The sequence below is a fragment of the Schistocerca gregaria genome, chromosome X, assembly GCF_023897955.1.
Source record: "Schistocerca gregaria isolate iqSchGreg1 chromosome X, iqSchGreg1.2, whole genome shotgun sequence".
Taxonomy (NCBI): Eukaryota; Metazoa; Arthropoda; class Insecta; order Orthoptera; family Acrididae; genus Schistocerca; species Schistocerca gregaria.
Window position 1 is genome coordinate 655,672,817 of NC_064931.1, and position 22,115 is coordinate 655,694,931.

The 22,115-nt window shown below is 44.4% G+C and overlaps 1 long non-coding RNA gene across 1 annotated transcript in view; it reads right to left on the reverse strand.

Moving 5' to 3' along the window:
- LOC126298619 (uncharacterized) overlaps positions 1-17,147 on the reverse strand; it is a 28,935-nt gene extending 11,788 nt beyond the window's left edge. The window contains exon 1 of the long non-coding RNA XR_007552630.1: positions 17,061-17,147. This is a non-coding gene — a long non-coding RNA (uncharacterized LOC126298619). The remainder of the gene's footprint in view (positions 1-17,060) is intronic.
- Between the last annotated feature and the right edge of the window lie 4,968 nt (positions 17,148-22,115).

Sequence of the window (22,115 nt, forward strand, 5' to 3'; positions counted from 1 at the left end):
CCCCGCCAGGAATCGAACCCGGGAACCCGGGCGTGGGAAGCGAGAACGCTACCGCACGACCACAAGATGTGGGCCTTCCTAGTCTCCTACCTTCCAAACTTACCGAGTTCGAGTCTGGGCCCGGCACAGTTTTAATCTGCCAGGAAGTTTCATATCAGCGCACACTCCGCTGCAGAGTGAAAATCTCATTCTGGAGTTATTTATTCAAATGTTCAAATGTGTGAAATCTTATGGGACTTAACTGCTCAGGTCATCAGCCCCTAAGCTTACACACTACTTAACCTAAATTATCCTAAGGACAAATACACACACCCATGCCCGAGGGAGGACTCGAACCTCCGCCGGGATCAGCCGCAGAGCCCATGACTGCAGCACCTGAGACTGCTCGGCTAATCCCGCGCGGCAGTTATTTATTGTTTCATACGTGGCACAACACGTTCCGAAACTTTATTCGCATTTTCAAGTGCATTTGTTTACATGACAGCACAACACGTTCCGAAACTTAGTTCTCATTTTGAAGTGCATATGTTTACATGACTAGTATTTGGTGATGCCAGCACCTGTGAATTTCAGCCTCTCTTGCATTGTAGATGTCTTTTCAGTTTATAAGGTTTTGTGCCACCTCCATTACGCAGAATGTCACACACATGCAAATAATGATTTGGTCTGTGCTGGTGCCTCAAATGAGGTAATATTAAACTGTTACTAATAAACAGATCTCGAGTGACATGGCTCAATATAATTTGTTATTAACAAATAGACACAGCCTGATCCTCTACCTATGATGTGCAGCTTTAAAGTGAACCCCACCCCCTCAGCTGCTCCAGTTATAAAAGACAGATCTGGGGAGGAGGTTTTTCAGTCTCATTGGTCTGGGAAGGATGGAAGGGGAGGGTGTGAGGGGTTGGAGGTGAGGGGGTGGCGTTCCCCTGGGTGATCTATGTCAATTCCAATCCGTTTCCAAGGGGGGGGGGGAGGTAAGGCGAGGTGCGGGATGATCTTGATTATAAATCGTCCATTTGTGTAACGTGACACTGGGCATAGCTCTCAATGACCTAGTAATGAGACACCAGTTGTAACCAGATCGTGGGTTGAACTCTCACTGATAACCTACTTACAACTGGAGGAATGAAACATTTGTCTTCCCGTTTCTCAAGGATTGGCCCCTAGCAGTATCACATGTGTTACCAAGTAAAGGCTCATCCCATGTTTTTGATCAGCCAGAGCATGTTCGAAAGAGGCGACAGTTCCATCTTCTCCTTTTGTTTTCAATATCTTAATATCTTATGATAACGTACTTTGTTTCAAGAGGAGAATCGCTATTCTGTCTGCTGATTCAGTAAGTCTTGCACTTAAAATGATTTAAACAACAATACAAAAACAAAAATGTCAGTCGAATTGTAAAAACAGGTCTTTCCAGTTGTATGAACTGCATGCGAAAGGTTGCTGAGGTTAGCAAAACGTTTTTGTATACACAATCTGACGCTCGCATGCACACTACTCATTCTTGTTGTCTTTTTAGTGTTCGCGCATTGAGTAGTGTTAAATGTTGGAATCGAATCTTGCGCCCAAAAATTTTGAGCAATTAATAGTAGTATAATAAATCAAAATGCTGAGTTTACCAGAAGAGACACTACACAGCTATATCAGAGAGAGCGCGCACATCATGGACAGATATGCTTCCGCCATACGTCGCTCAAATAGCCCTAGCCGTCCGCCATGGTTATCATCCGACGTCACAAGACCGCAAAAAACACAGACTATACCCCTTCACTCACGAGGTGAGTTTTCTGTAACGTTTACTAAATGGTGGGGTCTTTGAGACCACTGTCTTTAAACTGAGATTTAAGGTATAAATCATTTGAAAATTTTAATGTAAGTACATAGCTTTTATTTTTATAATCATTTAAGTGTTGTTTAAGTACTTTTGTTGATTTTATTGCACTGAATAAACAATGCGGTATTTTAATTTTTATCGCACAAAATTACATACTTTTGAGACGTTGCTTAAATACTACACATAAATGAACTGTTACACACCTGAATTTTATATTCAGAATAATTATCTCTGTAGCAAGTCAGCTTTCACACGAAATTAAATTCCAGTGCTTAAATCTGCACATAAAAATTGCACTAGTTACATAATGAAAGTATACAAAATTGACATTCACTGCTGGAATCAACACTTCTCTTCGCCGCCATTCAACACACTTTTGATTTTTGACTACTGCAAAATCGTTGTCTTTTTCGTCTATTCCTTAATGTATGTGACTGACATCTGCCTCCGTCCTCCGAATAATAATTTCATTAAACTAAAGATCGTTGAAATTTTCACATTTCTGCGAGCATATGTAGTAAGATACTGAAGAAAATTGATACGTAATTCAGGACGCTTTGTTCAGGAAACCCCAGTACATGTAAACAACAAACGAGAAAGGCGACAACGCAACCGACAATATAATACTTTAGAGTTGGAATTTTAAGGAAAGTACGGGAGATAAGGATTCCTATCACCAGAATTTACCTTGGTGAGTGACCTCGTGAACTGTCACGCGGTCTGAGAGTTAAGAGAGTCATGCTTCCGTCTGACGTGGCGCAAATAATTCCAAGTGAACATTTGTCTTCCAGCCGCAGTTACACTACTGGCCATTAAAATTTCTACACCACGAAGATGACGCGGCACAGACGCGAAATTTAACCGACAGGAAGAAGATGCTGTGATGTGCAAATGATTAGCTTTTCAGAGCATTCACACAAGGTTGGCGCCGATGGCGACACCTACAACGTGTTGACATGAGGAAAGTTTCCAACCGATTTCTCATACACAAACAGCAGTTGACCGGCGTTGCCTGGTGAACCGTTGTTGCGATGCCTCGTGTAAAGAGGAGAAATGCGTACCATCACATTTCCAACTTTGATAAAGGTCGGACTGTAGCCTATCGCGATTACGGTTTATCGTATCGCGACGTTGCTGCTCGCGTTCGTCGAGATCCAATAACTGTTAGCAGAATATGGAATCGGTGGGTTCAGGAGGGTAATACGGAACGCCGTGATGGATCCCAACGACCTCGTATCACTAGCAGTCGAGATGACAGGCATCTTAACCGCATGGCTGTAACGGATAGTGCAGCCACGTCTCGATTCCTGAGTCAACAGATGGGGACGTTTGCAAGACAACAACGATCCCCACAGTCGTTTAATGAACAAAGTAAGAGCATACGGACTATCAGACCAATTGTATGATTGGATTGAGGAGTTCCTAGATAACAGAACGCAGCATGTCATTCTCAATGGAGAGAAGTCTTCCGAAGTAAGAGTGATTTCAGGTGTGCCGCAGGGGAGTGTCGTAGGACCGTTGCTATTCACAGTATATATGACCTTGTGGATGACATCGGAAGTTCACTGAAGCTTTTTGCGGATGATACTGTGGTATATCGAGAGGTTGTAACAATGGAAAATTGTACTGAAATTCAGGAGGATCTGGAGCGAATTGACGCATGGTGCAGGGAATGGCAATTGAATCTCAATGTAGACAAGTGTAATGTGCTGCGAATACATAGAAAGATAGATCCCTTATCATTTAGCTACAAAATAAGTCAGCAACTGGAAGCAGTTAATTCCATAAATTTTCTGGGAGTACGCCTTAGGAGTGATTTAAAATGGAATGATCATATAAAGTTTATCGTCGGTAAAGCAGATGCCAGACTGAGATTCATTGGAAGAATCCTAAGGAAATGCAATCCGAAAACAAAGGAAGTAGGATACAGTACGGTTGTTCGCCCACTGCTTGAATACTGCTCAGCAGTGTGGGATCCGTACCAGGTAAGGTTGATAGAAGAGATAGAGAAGATCCAACGGAGAGCAGAGCGCTTCGTTACAGGATCATTAGTAAACCCGAAAGCGTTTCGGAGATGATAGATAAACTCCAGTGGAAGACTCTGCAGGAGAGACGCTCAGTAGCTCGGTACGGGCTTTTGTTAAAGTTTCGAGAACATACCTTCACCAAGGAGTCAAGCAGTATATTGCTCCCTCCTACGTATATCTCGCGAAGAGACCATGAGGATAAAATCAGAGAGATTAGAGCCCACACAGAAGCATACCGACAATCCTTCTTTCCACGAACAATACGAGACTGGAATAGAAGGGAGAACCGATAGAGGCACTCAGGGTACCCTCCGCCACACATCGTCAGGTGGCTTGCACAGTATGGATGTAGATGTAGATCTGCACGAGCAGTTCGACGACGTTTGAAGCAGCATGGACTATAAGCTCTGAGATCATGGCTGCTGTTACCCTTGACGCTGCATCACAGACAGGAGCGCTTGCGATGGTGTACTCAACGACGAACCTGGGTCCACGAATGGCAAAACGTTATTTTTCGGATGAATCTAGGTTCTGTTTACAGCATCATGATGGTCGCATCCGTGTTTGGCGACATCGTGGTGAATGCACATTGGAAGCGTGTATTCGTCATCGTCATACTGGCGTATCACCTGGCGTGATGGTATGGGGTGCCATTGGTTACACGTCTCGGTCACCTCTTGTTCGACTGCTGCCCTGGCTAGCACATTCTCCAGATCTCTCACCAACTGAAAACGTATGGTCAATGGTGACCGAGCAACTGGCTCGTCACAATACGTCAGTCACTACTCTTGAGGAACTGTCGTATCGTGTTGAAGGTGCATGGGGAGCTGTACCTTGCACACGCCATCCGAGCTGTCTTCGACTCAATGCCCAGGCGTATCAAGGCCGTTATTTCGACCAGAGGTGATTGTTCTGGGTACTGATTTCTTAGAATCTATGCGCCAAAATTGTGTGAAAATGTAATCACATGTCAGTTCTAGTATAATATATTTGTCCAATGAATACCCGTTTATCATCTGCATTTCTTCTTGGTGTAGCAGTTTTAATGGCCAGTAGTGTACTATTAGATAGGGGGTTCTTTGTCTGCCACGTTTATATTGGACGCCAAGTATATCTGTCGCACACAGTACATTGTTAGGGTCTTTCAGTACGATACCTGATCTGAAGTACCGATATTAGTGAAAGCGTGAATTGGTCACTATCAAGTAAAAAAGTATCGTTATCGAGATGAAAGCACTCGATACTATGAAGTATCCATGTCCCTAGTCATGTCAGAAACGGTCAGATGCCTTTTCGATGTTCAGAAGTACTGTTCCTCTGCTGAGGCCATTCATCCTGGCACGACTTAGCTCCTCTAACAATCGGGTGGTCACGCTCAGAGAAAACCAGATTCTGCTGGTGCTGTCACATACCTTTCTTACAGGAAGTGTGGAGAGGGAATAAGATCAAGGAGTCTAGGTTTCTGGCTAGGAACCTGAACAGGGACACGGAACAATAGTTCTGCAGATGATTTTTGTTGAGTTTAGGAAGTTGAAAAGTTGGCTGCCTTATTTGCAACTTTCATTATTTAATTTGCAGATTTACTACAAAGATACAATTCTGCAAGTAATTTTCTATTACTCCCAACTCTTATTTGGAACCGTTTACAGATAAGGTGTTCAGCAAGATTTCCGAGTTTCTCTTTAGCGGACCAATCAGGTTGCAGCCCGCCTCTTGGCGAACTGGGTCGCTGGGTTTGAAAACATTAGTAGTTCTGGTGTACTTAGCGTGACGTTCTGTTTGGCAGTCTGATGGAGCGGTTGGCTGTTGGCGGCCCTACGGTGTGGTAAGATACATTTTGGTTGTGTGCTGGATGAGCAGGTTAGCAAAAATATTGTTAACTTTAATAATCAACTGCCTCAGTTGCACCGTTTACCTCGAATTCACCTAAGTTTCAGTAGGGATAACCCAACCTTCTTCAGAATAACAGTGTCACGATAATTTATGGATTTGTAGCTTAAGCTTGACTACGTCCAATATGGACAAACGGTAGTTACTGTTATTCTGAAGAAGGTTGGGTTATCCCGACTGAAACCTAGGTAAATTCTACATAAACGGTGCAACTGAGGCTGTTGATTATTAAAATTAAAATTAATATTTATACACTTGCTGACAGGGCCGTGAAATGTTGAAAATATTTAAATAATGTTGTTGTCGTCATGTTTGATGCAACTCAAAATGTGTGTGAAACCTTATGGGACTTAACTTCTAAGGTCATCAGTCCCTAAGCTTACACACTACTTAACTTAAATTATCCTAAGAACAAACACACACACCCATGCCCGAGGGAGGACTCGAACCTCCGCCGGAACCAGCTGCACAGTCCATGACTGCAGTGCTACTAAACTGGCGATACCTTGATGTCTTAGAATGTGTCCCTTCTTCTAGTCAAGTTACACCAAAAATTACTTTTCACTCCAATTCTATACAGTACCTCCTCTTTGGATACATGATCTACCCATCTAAGCTTCAGCATTCTTCTTCAGCGCCACGCTGCAAAAGCTGCTATTCTCTTCCTGTCTGATCTGTTTATCGTCCATGTTTCACTTCCATACATTATAGGCCTCCAAATACCTCCAGGAAAGACTTCCTAACACTTAATTCCATATTCGAAGTTTACAATTTCTCTTATTCAGAAATGCTTTTCTGCCCATTGCCAGTCTAAATTTTATATCCTCTTTACTTCGGCCGTCATGAGTATTTTACTGGCCGTATTGCAAAACTGATCTACGACTTTTGGTGTCTCGTTTCCTACTCTAATTCCCTCAGCATCGACTGGTTTAATTCGACTATATTCCATTACTTTTGTTTTGTTGATGTTCATCTTATATCCTCCATCAAGACACTGTTCATTCCCTTTAGTTGCTCTTCCAACTCCTTGGCTCTTGCGCATTAACTCCGTCTCCATTCTTTTTTTTCCCCTTGACTATACAGACTGAATAGCACCGGGGATGGGCCGTATCCCAGTTTCACTACCTTCTCAACCACTGCTTCCTGTTGATGGTCCTTGACACTTATAACTTTCGTTTGGTTTCTGTGCAAGGTGTGAAAAGCCTTTACCGCTGATACCTTCAGAATTTCAAAGAGTGTATTCCAGTCAACAACGTCAACATTTCGCTAACTCTATAAATGCTGCAATCACTTGCGACATAATTTTGGTAGTAGTAGTTGGGGGAAAATAAATGTTTCCTTTGATCTCGAATGCGACGTAATTTGTGGTTATATTTGAGAGAAAAATAATGTTTATTTTAAAATATTCTGTTCTTCTTGCTGCTTGCCCAATGAAACAATAAATGAAAAATAGTGCAGTTATTAACTGTTGGTTCCACTAAAGCTCGACTCGTGAGCCCCCAGGTGCTTCAGCACGAATAAAAAATTAATGAAAGCAAGAAAAACCCTGTTCATAGAGCCTCCCAATGCGTGATTACATTTCAGAATATTCGTTTCATCACTGTACAGGGGACAACCAACGCATATGTCTCATGTTACCCTAAGTGAATGCAATCACAAGTTTAGTAAAACTGCCGGCAGGAATCTGCGGTGAAATAATGTTCACTTTTCACAAACTGAATTTATTTGAGAAAAATACAAAGGAAGTATCCTTTTACACTATCCACCATAGTTTACTGTTAAAATAATATCTGTCGGTGCGAGAACCTAAGTACGTCGACCAGCACCGCGTGTTCTGTTAACATTTAGCAAAGCCGCTAAAATTAATCAAAGTGGCTCTGAGCACTATGGGGCTTAACTTCTGAGGTCATCAGTCCCCTAGAACTTAGAACTACTTAAACCTAACTAACCTAAGGATATCACACACATCCATGCCCGAGGCAGGATTCGAACCTGCGACCATAGCGGTCTCGCGGTTCCGGACTGAAGAGCCTAGAACCGCTCGGCCACTCCGGCCGGCAAAACAGTCAGTGCCCAGAGCCCTATGCATTGATACTACGTTTGTCCTTAACGCTTAATGTGTTAATGAGTAATTAATTTTTAAAGATCGCTTTATATCTAAAACATTTAATAGCTTTTAAAGTAAATCTCACAGCGTGTGCACTTTTTCACTCACGAACTCGTTTAATTTTTGTCCTTGAAACCATGTGACTGTTTTGGTTTAGAGTTTCCCTTATTTCATATTATCCTTATTCAGTTACATCTGTCATGGCGGTAACTCTCACTGGGGAGCTCAAACGTAAGGGTTTCCCAAACTGCGTCTTCAGAGCGTTAGGCTAGCTGACCTGCAATCGGGATTTCTTATACATCGAGCACCGCCAGTCATCGAGCGACAAAGGTACCGCCACTTATTAACCAAGCTTCAAATCTCGTACGGCCTAGCCATGGGCCACAATTGTCAAACCTCGCTCTCCTGGCTGTCACGCCACCTGCAGACTAGGCTGACTATGTTACCACATGGTGCGCGCGCACGGTCACATCTGTTGTTAAAGTTTTTCATAGGCATTTTAGGGATGTACCATCTCACACAGCACTATGAGGTTGTTCATCAATCACCTATATCGTGTAGCTCACGTGTAATTATTTCCTTGGTTCGTATCGCGAAGTTTAAGGTAGAGGATTTCACTGAAATATTCACGATTTGGAACGTGTTTTCCATGTAGATACTTGGTCTTTGTGCATTTGTGAGGCGAGTAGGTTTCGATTCAAGATACAGACTCTGTTTGTTATTAATCAATCCGCGTGCTAGAGCGCTGAAATTCGCCACAGTCCCTACCAACGAGATTTGTTAATTTTTTTCCGCTGTGTACAGATGGTGCATTTTTTCATTTGTTCGCGTGTTAAGAACGTTGTGTACCACATGTTTGTGGATACTAATGTTGCACATTATATCGTGAGGTAACTACTTTTCAGACAATTACATTGCCGGAAAAATGTACAACACCCTCGAGAACTGTGCTCGGTGGCACCAGGGATAATAATGTGCATACTGAGAGAATGGCCGGCCGCTGTGGCCGAGCGGTTCTAGGCGCTTCAATTCGGAACCGCGCTGCTTCTACGGTCGCGGGTTCTAATCGTGCCTAGGGCATGGATGTGTGTGATGGCCTTAGGTTAGTTACGTTTACGTAGTTCTAAGTCTAGGGGACATGACCTCAGGTGGTAAGTCCGATAGTTGGGTTGGGTTGTTTGGGGGAAGAGACCAGACAGCAAGGTCATCGGTCTCATCGGATTAGGGAAGGACGGGAAAGGAAGTCGGCCGTGCCCTTTCAAAGGAACCATCCCAGCATTTACCTGGAGCGATTTAGGGAAATCACGGAAAACCTAAATCAGGATGGCCGGACGCGGGATTGAACCGTCGTCCTCCCGAATGCGAGCCCAGTGTAAAGTACGACAGTGCTCAGAGCCAGTTTGTTAAGTCCCATAGTGTTTAGAGCCATTTGAACCATTTGAACTGAGAGGATGTAGTGTCAGGAATTCATTTGTCACGGTCATCGGCGATCAGATGGCCCTCAGGAGGCCTATCTGTGCACCCTCTGATTTTACTCTGATGGCAGTAACTGTACTGAGCTTAGAGATGAACAGCGTTTGCAAACTTTATTCTAGGGTACAACCATGCTCCATTGATAAAGTACGCACTCTACTTGAGCAGCTTCAGCCAGTTGAAGGTGGTCCCACTGTGGGCCTGCGGAAAGTTGGATGGACCAATCGTGGGATTGTTGCATATGTTGGGCACAATGTATCGGTGGTGTGTTGCTGCTTTCAACAGTGGTCTGCGGAACATTCCCACACCTATAGACTAGTTTCTGGACGTCCGCTTAGTAGAGACGCACGGGAAGATCGACGCGTTGTGAGAGCAGCAGCCGGCCGGAGTTACCATGTGGTTCTAGGCGCTACAGTCTGGAACCGCGCGACCGCTAGGGTCGCAGGTTCGAATCCTGCCTCGGGCATGGATATGTGTGATGTCCTTAGGTTAGTTAGGTTTAAGTAGTTCTAAGTTCTAGGGGACTGATGACCTAAGAAGTTAAGTCCCATACTGCTCAGAGCCATTTGAACCATTTTTTGAGAGTAGCAGTGACCGACCGAACATCATACAGAGATGAAATCCGGGCACATGTTGTACCTGCTGAGTCACCAAGGACCATTGGAAATCGTCTGCCTGTAGCAGTGCTATGATGACATTTGTCCCTGACCAGTCTACCACTGACACGACGCCTTCGTCAAGGACGGCGACTCTGGTGAAAGAGTTGCTGGATAGAGGAATGGCGCTCTATTGTCTTCAGTAATGGGAGTAGTTTCTGTCTGTATGCTAGTGACACTCGTAAATCTGGTGAGCTGCCTATTCCAGAATGCATGCGCCAACGACTCATACAATATGTAATAAAAAGTATCCTGACGCCCCCGAAAATATACGTTTTTCACATTAGGTGCATTGTACAGCCACCTACTGCCAGGTACTACATATCAGCGACCTCAGTAGTCATTAGACACCGTGAGAGAGCAGAACGGCACTCTCCGCGGAACTCACGGACTTCGAACGTTGTCAGGTGATTGGGTGTCACTTGTGTCATTGGTTTGCACGCGAGATTTCCATACGCCTAAACATCCCAAGCTCCACTGTTTCTGATGTGCTGGTGAAGTGGAAACGCGAAGGAACACGTACAGCACAAAAGCGTGCAGGCCGACCTCGTCTGTTGACTGACAGAGACCGCCGACAGTTGAAGAGGGTCGTAATGTGTAATAGGCTGACATCTCTATACAGACCATAACACAGGAACTACAAACTGCATCAGAGTCCACTGCAGGTACTATTACAGTGAGCCGAGAGGTGAGAAAACTTGGGTTTTATGGTCTAGCGGCTGCTCATAAGTCACACATCACGCCAGTAAATTCCGAAAGATGCCTCGCTTGGTGCAAGTTAACATTGGACAATTGAAAGTGGAAAAACATTGTGTGGAGTGACGAATCACGGTGCACAATATGGCGATTCGATGGCAGGGTGTGGGTATGGCGAATGCCCGTTGAACGTCATCTGCATGAGTGTGTAGTGCCAACAGTAAAATTCTGAGGCGGTGGTGTTATGGTGTGTTGTGTTCTTCACGGAGGGGGCTTGCAGCCCTTGTTGTTTTGCATGGCACTATCACAGCACAGGCTTACATTGATGTTTTAAGCACCTTCTTGCTTCCCACTGTTGAAGAGCAATTCGGGGATGGCGACTGTATCTTTCAACACGTTCTAGCACCTGTTGATAATGCACGGCCTGTGGCAGAGTGGTTACAGGATAATAACATTCCTGTAATGGACTGGCCTTCACAGATTCTTGACCTGAATCCTTTAGAACACCTTTGGGATGTTTTGGAATGCCAACTTCGTGTCAGGCCTCACCGACCGAAATCGATGTCTCTCCTGAGTGAAGACTAGGCTGCCATTCCTCAATAAACCTGCCAGCACCTGATTGAACGTATGCCTCCGAGAACGGAAGCTGCCATCAACGCTAAGGGTGGGCCAACACCATACTGAATTCCAGCATTACCGGTGGAGGGCGTCACGAACTTGTAAGTCACTTTCAGCCAGGCGTCCGGATACTTCTGACCACATACTGTAGGACCCATCCGTGGATTCATGATATTCAGGGGGCATCAGTTACAATTCACGGTCACACCCTGTGTTTCAACAGGGTAAAGTAACCAGTGCTTGCCGCGCTGAGTGGCCGCGCGGTCTCAGGCCTAATGTCACGGAGCGTGAGGCCCCTCCCGCCGTAGGTTCGAGTCCTCCCTCGGGCATGGGTGTGTGTGTTGCTCTTAGCATAAGTTAGTTTAAGTTATGTGTAAGTCTAGAGCCCGATGACCTCAGAAATTTAGTCCCTTAGGAATTTACACACATCTGAATATTTTAACCAGTACTTGCTACAATGCAGAGTTTGGTATCTCCGTGTTGCTGCCATATCCTCTACAGGAAGGTGATGTGCTTTTTGAGCAGCGCAGTGATCATCCAAATACGCTGCTGTTACTCAGCGCCGGCTGAATTGGCCGAGCGGTTCTATGCGCTTCAGTCTGGAACCGCTACGGTCGCAGGTTCGAATCCTGCCTCGGGCATGGATGTGTGTCATGTCCTTAGGTTTGTTAGGTTTAAGTAGTTCTAAGTTCTAGGGGACTGATGACCTCAGATGTTAAGTCCCATAGTGCTCAGAGCCATTTGGACCATTTTTTATTACTCAGCGTGCTCATCATGGTGTACAAAAACTGCCCTGGCCAGCAAGGTCACCAAATATCTCGTCAATTGACCGCTTATGGGACATCACGAAGCCGTAACTTACTCTTTCTCCAGGGCCTGCAAAAACCATTTCGGAGTTACAAAAAACGGAGCAATATGATTGGGGCAGTCTGTTGCAGGATGCTATTTGGCACCTTTATGAACGTTTGCATGCGAGAATACATGCCTGCATTGCTGCCAGTGCGGGATACACAACGTATTGATTCCATTGTTTCTACTCTCCTTAGTGTAACATGTATGCTTCATTTGGTCTGAATCTACGAAGATGAACCACCTATCACCTCACCTGTCAATTAAGTGACCTCATCCTTGATTGAGATTGTTGCATTTTTTCGGTAGTGTACATAGTTTATATTCAAAAATCTTTTAAATCAGTTATGTTTCCTTTCCAGTACTCTCCTATTTAATTGAGTCTATACCTTGTTGCATTTAGCAGTTACTACACGATCGCGTGATGCTTTCAGTGATGGTAGCAGCTTTCCAGGATTCTTACTATGATTGGGCTCAAAATTAGAATCAATCACTGTCCATATTATACTTGCATTTCTAAGCATGCTTTTTCAGCACAGAAGGTGAGTGTCGGAATTTGATGCCAATGGCAGAGTCACACTTATTTTATTTCATAAAATGCGATTATTTGATGTCTTGCATTAGCAGTGTGGGTCCACATGCCCATGGAACGCTGTACTGCTACAAGCCCTGTGGCTTACACGCTTTTCATACAAAATCAGATGTTTTGTTACAGCTATTCAGGCTCCTGTGACTTATGAAACTTCCTGGAAGATTGAAACTGTGTGCCGGACTGAGACTCGAACCCGGGACCGTTGCCTTTCGCGGGCAAGTGCTCTGCAATCTGAGCTACCCAAGCACGACTCACGCCCCGTCCTCACAGTTTTATTTCCGCCAGTACCTCGTCACCTGCCTTCCAAACTTCACTGATGCTCTCCTGCAAACCTTGCAGAACTAGCACTTCTGGAAGAAAGGATACTACGGAGACATGGCTTAGCCACAGCCTAGGGGATGTTTCCAGAATGAGATTTCACTCTGCAGCGGAGTGTACGCTGATATGAAACTTCCTGGCAGATTAAAAGTGTGTGCCGGTGGGGCATGTGTACAGGAGAGCTTCTGTGAAGTTTGGAAGGTAGGAGACGAGGTACTGTACTGGCGGAAGTAAAGCTGTGAAGACAGTGCGTGAATCGTGCTTGGGTAGCTCAGCTGGTAGAGCTCTTGCCCGCGAAAGGCAAAGGGCCCGAGTTCGAGTCTCGGTCTGGCACACAGTTTTAATCTGCCAGGAAGTTTCATATCAGCGCACACTCCGCTGCAGAGTGACAATCTCATCCGGTGACTTACATTTGTAGCTTGTAAGGGGACCGTGCGTAATTCCTCCCACCGATTTGATTCATATTCACAGGATGTGTAGGGTTTATACGGTGCCTGTATCTTACATTATAATGCTCTTCAGGCACTCTTTTAACGATTACAGCTGTTGTAAATACCACGAATTTTGTGCGTTGCAGGGTGCAGGGAAAAAATGGAAATTGCTGCTATAACAAAGCTCTTATTGAATCCCTTTTCTCGGCGAAAAGTATTCCTACATTATTTAAGCCCATTTATGATTCTCTGTTTTCGTAAACTGTGTTCCTTAAACTGTACTAAACTGATGTTGGCTATTAATCAGTATCAGTTGTAATAAATTATAATTTTAGACTTTGCATTTTATAATAAAACAATTTCAACGTGCTTTTAATTTTAGTTCTAACTTAAGTACTAATTTTGCCTCATGGAGGCTCGAATGTCGTATTATATTATAGTAAGTTAAAAAATATATAAAATATATTATTTACGGTGGAAGAGTTGCAAACGTTTTACATGAGAGGTCATACCAAGAACAAAAAGTTTATATAAAAGCAAGAAAAGTGGCACAACTCAAGGAACTAATTAATAATTACCTTGTAACATCCCACATTCGACGAGAGCAGAACTACATTTCCGTTCACTGTTGTATATAATATAATGGAATTTACTGGCAAAAATGCTTACTTGCACTGTAAAAGAAGCTTATATTATCGTAATATAAGTTTACAGAATTACATTTAAGTCGATTTTGCCTAAGTATTACGTTTCTGAGTTATGTTACTTTCTTGACGGGGTGCGGTTTGTTCAAGTCATAGTCGTGCCCTACACACCCTGTCAGTTTGAATCAAATCAGTGGAAGTTAAGTTCTTACTGTGCCCTTCTTAGTGGTAAAGTGCCAGATTACAAATCGTAAGTTCTCGGTGTCGATCTCTGGTCAATAGTAGTTTTTATCCGTTCTTTGACCTCTGGTAATGTTCGTTGGTGTAAAAATATCGAGTTTCGGAGTGGTTCAGAAACCACGTTAAGCTGTGGGTCTTCAGAACAACTTTTGGACTAATGACTGTTTTATTGCGTCCTTTCTAAGTCGTTACACTAAGTAAGCCAGCATTGCGTAGGTCATATCCTATATGTATTGCAGTAAAAAAATTTCTGATGTCTTCAGTCCCCTAGAATTTAGACCTACTTAAACCTAACTAACCTAAGGACATCACACACATCCATGCTCAAGGCAGGATTCGAACCTGCGACTGTAGCGGTCGCGCGATTCCAGACTGTAGCGCCTAGAACCGCTCCGTCACCCCGACCGGCTATTGCAGTCACATAGCGTCATTAGTTGAGTCATGTATCTAAGTAATGTTCGAGTATATGAGCATATTCTGGATTTTTTAGGTTGAATAACAAGTAAATTGTTTTTGTTCTACTGATTTTTATTTATTTCTAACAATTTTCGGCTTGTTAGGCAATCAACAGAGAATAACTAGCGTCGGCGAGTGACACTAGTTCTTAGGTATCCAAACATTATAAGCCAGACACTTAAATGTGATTTGCGGAGTGTCCAAGTAGAGGTAGCTGTATATACAATCCACTTGCACAGAATGTTGTGCACCAAACTTGTTTTTTAACGTTGTAAAATACACATTACTTAACTTACAGCGTTAGAAACCAAGTTTATTGTACAACATTCTGTTCAAGTGGACTGTATCATGCAAGACATTAGCTACCATTGGGCATTGATTTAAATCAATGGGGAAAGTCGAAAATTTGTGCCAGGCCGTGATTCGAACTCAGGTCTCCTGCTTACTAGGGAGATGATCTGACCACTGCGCCATCCGGACACGGTGATCGTCTCCTGTCACAGCCAAATTCTCAACTTATCCACACACTATTAATGTAGTGCCCCTTGTCCATTTTCCTAATTACTCGCCGCCTTTCGCCGTGAGTTCCATCTTGGTGAGCATCTGCACTGAAGAGATCGCTGACCGTCAAAATGGTTCAAATGGCTCTGAGCACTATGGGACTTAACTTCTAAGGTCATTAATCCCCTAGAACTTAGAACTACTTAAACCTAACTAACCTAAGGACATCAAACACATCCATGCCCGAGGCAGGATTCAAACTTGCGACCGTAGCGGTCGTGCGGCTCCAGACTGTAGCGCCAAGAACCACTCGGTCACCCCCGGCCGGCGTTCACCGTCCTCGCCTTATTTATATACATGGTGTCTGTTCTTCCGGAAATGTCTGAAAGAACAGACACCACTTATATCTACATCTACATCCATACTCCGCAAGCCACCTGACGGTGTGTGGCGGAGGGTACCTTGAGTACTTCTATCGGTTCTCCCTTCTATTCCAGTCTCGTATAGTTCGTGGAAAGAAGGATTGACGTTATGCCTCTGTGTTGGCTCTCATCTCTCTGATTTTATCCTCATGGTCTCTTCGCGAGATATACGTAGGAGGGAGCAATATACTGCTTGACTCCTCGGTGAAGGTATGTTCTCGAAACTTCAACAAAACCCCGTACCGATCTACTGAGCGTCTCTCCTGCAGAGTCTTCCACTGGAGTTTATCTATCATCTCCGAAACGCTTTCGCGTTTACTAAATGATCCTGTAACGAAGCGCGCTGCTCTCCGTTGTATCTTCTCTATCTCTTCTATCAACCCTATCTGGTACGGATCCCACGCTGCTGAGTAGTATTCAAGCAGTGGGCGAACAAGAGTACTGTAACCTACTTCCTTTGTTTTCGGATTGCATTTCCTTAGGATTCTTCCAATGAATCTCAGTCTGTTATCTGCTTTACCGACGATCAACTTTATATGATCATTCCATTTTAAATCACTCCTAAGGCGTACTCCCAGATAATTTATGGAATTAACTGCTTCCAGTTGCTGGCCAGCTATATTATAGCTAAATGATAAGGGATCTTTCTTTCTATGTATTCGCAGCACATTACACTTGTCTATATTGAGAGTCAATTGCGATTCCCTGCACCATGCCTCAATTCGCTGCAGATCTTCCTGCATTTCAGTACAATTTTTCGTTGTTACAATCTATCGATATACCACAGTATCATCCGCAAAAAGCTTCAGTGAACTTCCGATGTCATCCACAAGGTCATTTATGTATACTGTGAATAGCAACGGTCCTACGACACTCCCCTGCGGCACACCTGAAATCACTCGGAAGATTTCTCTCCATTAAGAATGACATGCTGCGTCCTGTTATCTAGGAACTCTTCAATCCAATCACACAATTGGTCTGATAGTCCATATGCTCTTACTTTGTTCAGTCACGCTGCTGGGGTTCTGTATCGAACGCCTCGCGGGAGTCAACAAACACGGCATCTAGCTGGGAACCCGTGATTGTATCTTTGTTTATAACGTTTGGTTAACTAAGAAGTAGTGTCCCTGGTGGACGCTAGTGGATTGTTTCCTCAAAACGGCCCAATAAGCCGAAAAGTAGTTAGAAAGAAACAAAAATCAGTACAACAAGAATAGTTTACTTGCTGTTAAACGTTAAATATGGAATTTTTCTACCTAGAAGTGACGGAAGAATCCATAAATGAGACATATTCTGGACTTACTTTTATCTGTAATCCGTTTTCAAAACCCAGCAGGAATCTCAAGAAGTGTGATTACTTCCGCTGTCGTCCACACTTGCCGCGGGACCGCCGGCTACTATACAGAGTTATAAATGGCCGAGCGTGACGCGGCCGGGGGTGTGCCGGGTGAGACCGGCGGGCTGCGCTGGCAACGTCGGCGCGCTTCCCCGTCCCGCGGGTTGGCCGCTTCCCTTTCCGCCCCTTGGGACTCTGGCTTCTTCCCTTCTCTTCGCCTGCCACGCGCTGCCCAGCTAACCGACCGCCTGTGTCCACAGGGCATAGCTGTGCCTGTGTCCGGCACAGAAATACCGCAGTGCGTAAACATGGCCTCTCAAGTTATCCTGTCCATTAGGGACGTTGCACCTGCGACTGTGGTTAAAACAGAGGATGCTTTGTATTAATACGCTATGTCTACTTTGGATTCTCAGTGGGTGACAACCATAGTACCTCGCATCGGAGATTAAATACCTGTCAATCCATCGCAATCGAAACACAAGCTCCCACTTATCCTAGCTGTGGCCATTCAGAAAACAAAAACATTCGCAAACTCGGTTGCCGTTGCTGCTATCCGCCTAAGGAACAAGCAGTCCTGCACTCTGTGCACAATTCAGTCCCCTGTCGTTTTTAACAAAAACCTGAAGCACTTCCTTCTGTCACCCTCTCAACGTTTTCCCAAAAATTTGTGAACATGGCCAACTTCCCCACTGTGAGTTATTGAACCAATGCTCCTACCTTCTCCCAGTCACGCTTCTTTCTCCTTTGCTTTCTCTATGAGTCACGTCACTTTCTTTTCGCTTATATGCATTTATCGTGTTATCACGTTCCTCTTTCCCTCCTCTCTTCCACCCATTACTCCATTCCCATTGCCGCTGGCGCTTATGGTTAAACCACACCTTCTCGTAATTTATAACTATTGATGTACCTATCAAGTATGAATGTAAAATGTGTGTATTTTTTACATCTATACTACTGTAATTTTTAATTTCTAAATGCATTGATGGAAAAAATCGTAACATCAAAAAAATTATTCCTGTAAAGTAATCATATTTAGAGAAAATATTTGTCTCGTTAACATGGGTGTGTGTATTGTCCTTGGTTCAAATGGCTCTGAGTACTATGGGACTTATCGTCGAACGACGACGGTTCAATCCCGCGTACGCCCATTATGATTTAGGTTTTCCGTGATTTCCCTAAATCGCTCCAGGCATGTGCCGGGATGGTTCCTTTGAAAGAGCACGGCTGACTTCCTTCCCAGTCCTCCCCTAATCCGATGAGACCGATGACCTCTCTCTGTGGTCTCCTTCCCCAAACAACCCAATCCAACTTAACATCGGAGGTCATCAGTCACCTAGAACTTAGAACTACTTAAACCTAACTAACCTAAGGACATCACACACATATATGCCCGAGGCAGGATTCGAGCCTGCGACCGTAGCGGTGGCGCGGTTCCGGACTGAAGCGCCTAGAACCGCTCGGCCACAGCAGCCGGCGTGTTGCCCTTAGCGTAAGTTAGTTTAAGTTAGATTAAGTAAATGTGTAAGCTTAGGGACCAATGACCTCAGCAGTTTGGTCCCATTTCGAATTTCTAGGTAACATATTTAAATGGTCAACATGGCAAGAACACAGGCTAAGGTAAGAGCGAGATAAGCCACTGCAATTGTGAAATGCTGCTACATTAATAACCGATGTAACCGCTAGAACATCGAATACAACCGTGCAAACGTGCGTCCATTGTGGTGCACAGGTGCCGGGTGTCACCATGCAGGATGGAGTCCCATACCTGTTGCACTTAGTCGGTTAATAGAGGGATGGTTAATTCTGGTCCTGCATGACGCTGGAGTTGTCGTCTGATGATGTTCTATATGTGCTCGACTGGAGACAGATATTGTGATCGATCAGGCCAAGACAACATGCCGACACTCATTAGAGCAGCCTGAGTTACAACAGCGGTACGTGGTCGTGCGTTATCCTGTTGGAAAACACCCTGGAATGCAGTTCATGAACGGCAGCACAACAGGTCGAACCACCTGACTGACGTACAATTTTGCAGTCAGGGTGCGTGGGTTAACCACAAGAGTGCTCCTGCTGTCGTGCGAAATCGCATCCCGGATCCTAACTCCAGGTGTAAAGCCGTCGGCACACGTACCGTGCTGTTGAACGTCAACGTTGAGCGTGCCAAGTTCAACGTTTTGCTGAACGCTCACGAACGATGCGACTCGTGCATACGGTAAGTGGGCCCCAACGTGGTATACGCGATCGCAACGCACTCCAGCGGCAGTTGAGGGATGTTTCTAGTTCGTAAATCACACTGTTTACTCAACGAGCGCGCGTAAAATTCCCACCTTAGCTCTATTAAAATGCACATTTCCTTCATCTTCCACGAAAAGGAAAGTACCATGTCCAAACAATAAGGAAACGGACTTATAAAAGTTCCCCTACAAACAGTGCGGTACAAATTTGGAATACTTCTCTGCATAAGATAAACATTATTTCATCATTCCCACATTTTAATAAAACCCCAAGGTCAGTCTTATTTGATCACTGTTCCTACCCAGTAGAAGAATCTTTGTAACATGTGAATTATGAAGCGTAAAAGAAAAAGAGCAAAATATCTTTATACAATTCGCGCAACCTGTCCTGTAGATTAAGCCAATCAAACAAAGTCACCCCTCAAAAAAAGGTGAGGTTATATTTTCATAACATCAAATATTATAACATATATTAAACTAATAATAAAGTATCAGAACCTAATAAAAACGCGAATGTTAGGAAAACAAACCTGGAAATGTTAAGACGCGAACCATCGCCCCAACCTAAACACACTACTGTACAGAGACGCTACTCATTAGGCATTTTTTTTTTTAAGTCTCATTTTGTTCGCTTTTGTTCGTCGCAACTGCTCGGGGCGGAAGTCGTAAGACACCCTTTTAAGTTCGTTGTTGATCGATTAACTCAGTTTATTACAGAGGGCAGCTACCCTTCTGACCGAACACACGAGCTACTGTACCGGCATGCGCTAAACCAACAACACACTCCTTGTTGTTAGCCATATTGTGTTACCCCTTGCTAAAAACGTTAATCGTAGATAATTATGTTAATAATTGAAATTTAACTATAACAATTGTACCAAGAACAATGCGTTTTGGGTGGATCTTCAGTGTCTCGCTGCCCTTCAAATAGCCTACTCTCATAATACGCAAGTTACAATAATTCTTTTGCCACGAATGTGAGGTTTCTCATTATTTTATTGGAACGAATAACACAACTAACAACGGGTTTTCCAGTGATTCTCAATTTGATGGTGCTCAGAAACGGCATATATAAATATAGGCTTGAAATGAATGCCAATATGGCGCCTCACAACTCTGTACTGAAGGAAGACGGCGGGCGTGTGACGTAGGTGGCGTTGTGCCATCTCATTGGTCAACGCTCAGACGCACGCTCAGAATATATGACATGCCAGATAGTAACCTGCTCGTTCGGAAAGACTCCCGAACGTTCTATTCCACGTTATGACGTCAGAAACTCGGCACGCTCAACGCTCAACGTTCGGATGCAATGTACGTGTGCCGACGGCTTAAGTTATTTCTAGCAACACGTACAGGTTGGGTGCAGGTCCTCCATTGGCCTGCTTCTAACCAATACACGGCCATCACTGGCACCGAGGCATAATCACCTTTCATTAAAAACACAACAGATCTCTACCTAGCCCTCCAATAAGCTCTCGTTTGACACTACTGAAGCCGTACATGGCGGCGGTATGGGGTCAGTGGTTCAAATGGTTCAAATGGCTCTGAGCACTATGGGAGTTAACATCTATGGTCATCAGTCCCCTAGAACTTAGAACTACTTAAACCTAACTAACATAAGGACAGCACACTACACCCAGTCATCACGAGGCAGAGAAAATCCCTGACCCCGCCGGGAACGCTACCGCACGACCACGAGCTGCGGACTGGGGTCTGTGGAATGCACGCAACAGGGCGTCTGGCTCGAAGATGGCCTTGAAGGAACCTATTTGTAATAGTTCGTTGTGTCACTATAGTGCCAATTGCTGTTCAAATTGTTGCGGCAGATGCAGTGCGATTCGACAGAGCCGTAAGCCGAACATGATGGCCTTCCCTCTCGGTAGTGCAACGTGGTCGACCAGAGCCCGGTCTTCTTGCGATCGTACTTTCCGGTGACCACCGCTGCCAGGATTCATGTACAATGACTACATTCCTGCCAAGTCTTTCTGCAATATCGCAGAAGGATCATGGAGCTTCTCGTATCCCAATTACATGACCTCGTTCAAACTCAGTGAGGTGTTGATAGTGGCGTCTTTGTCACCTTAAAGGCATCCTTGGACATGACGTCCAATTTCAAAGGTAACTAACGCCCACGACATTTACAGCGTGTATTGAAAGCAAACCTGATTTGCCTCCCCATAGTACCGCTGCTAGCGGCACTGCTATGCGACTGGCGCGAAATTTTAACAGACATCATCTTTTAGGTGTTGAAACTCGCCTACCAAATTTCATTTATGTCGTACAACTCCTTCGAGGTGTTGCGATTTTTTTTCATCATTGTATGTGAAATGCCTGGTTAGATATGCAAGAGAGGATCTAACAGCCCTAATCTTGCCAGATCAAATAAATAATTAAAAATACTACTACCAGTCGCTCTTTAATGCTTTTGAAAACATTAATTCTTCCATTTAGAGGCAAATGCTTCAAATGGCTCTGAGCACTGTGGGACTTAACTTCTGAGGTCATCAGTCCCCTAGAACTTAGAACTACTTAAACCTAACCCACCTAAGGACATTACACACATCCATGCCCGAGGCAGGATTCGAACCTGAGACAGTAGCGGTCGCGCGGTTCCAGACTGTAGCGCCTAGAACCGCGCGGCCACTCCGGCCGGCATTTAGAGACACTGGAGGCTCATTTGTAGATGGTTGGTATTTGCCAACACTTCATATTATATACCGCGTGAAGCTAGTCTCCAGAGTCGAGGAAATAGTTACTATCATGCACATTCCGCCGTTTTATGTACATA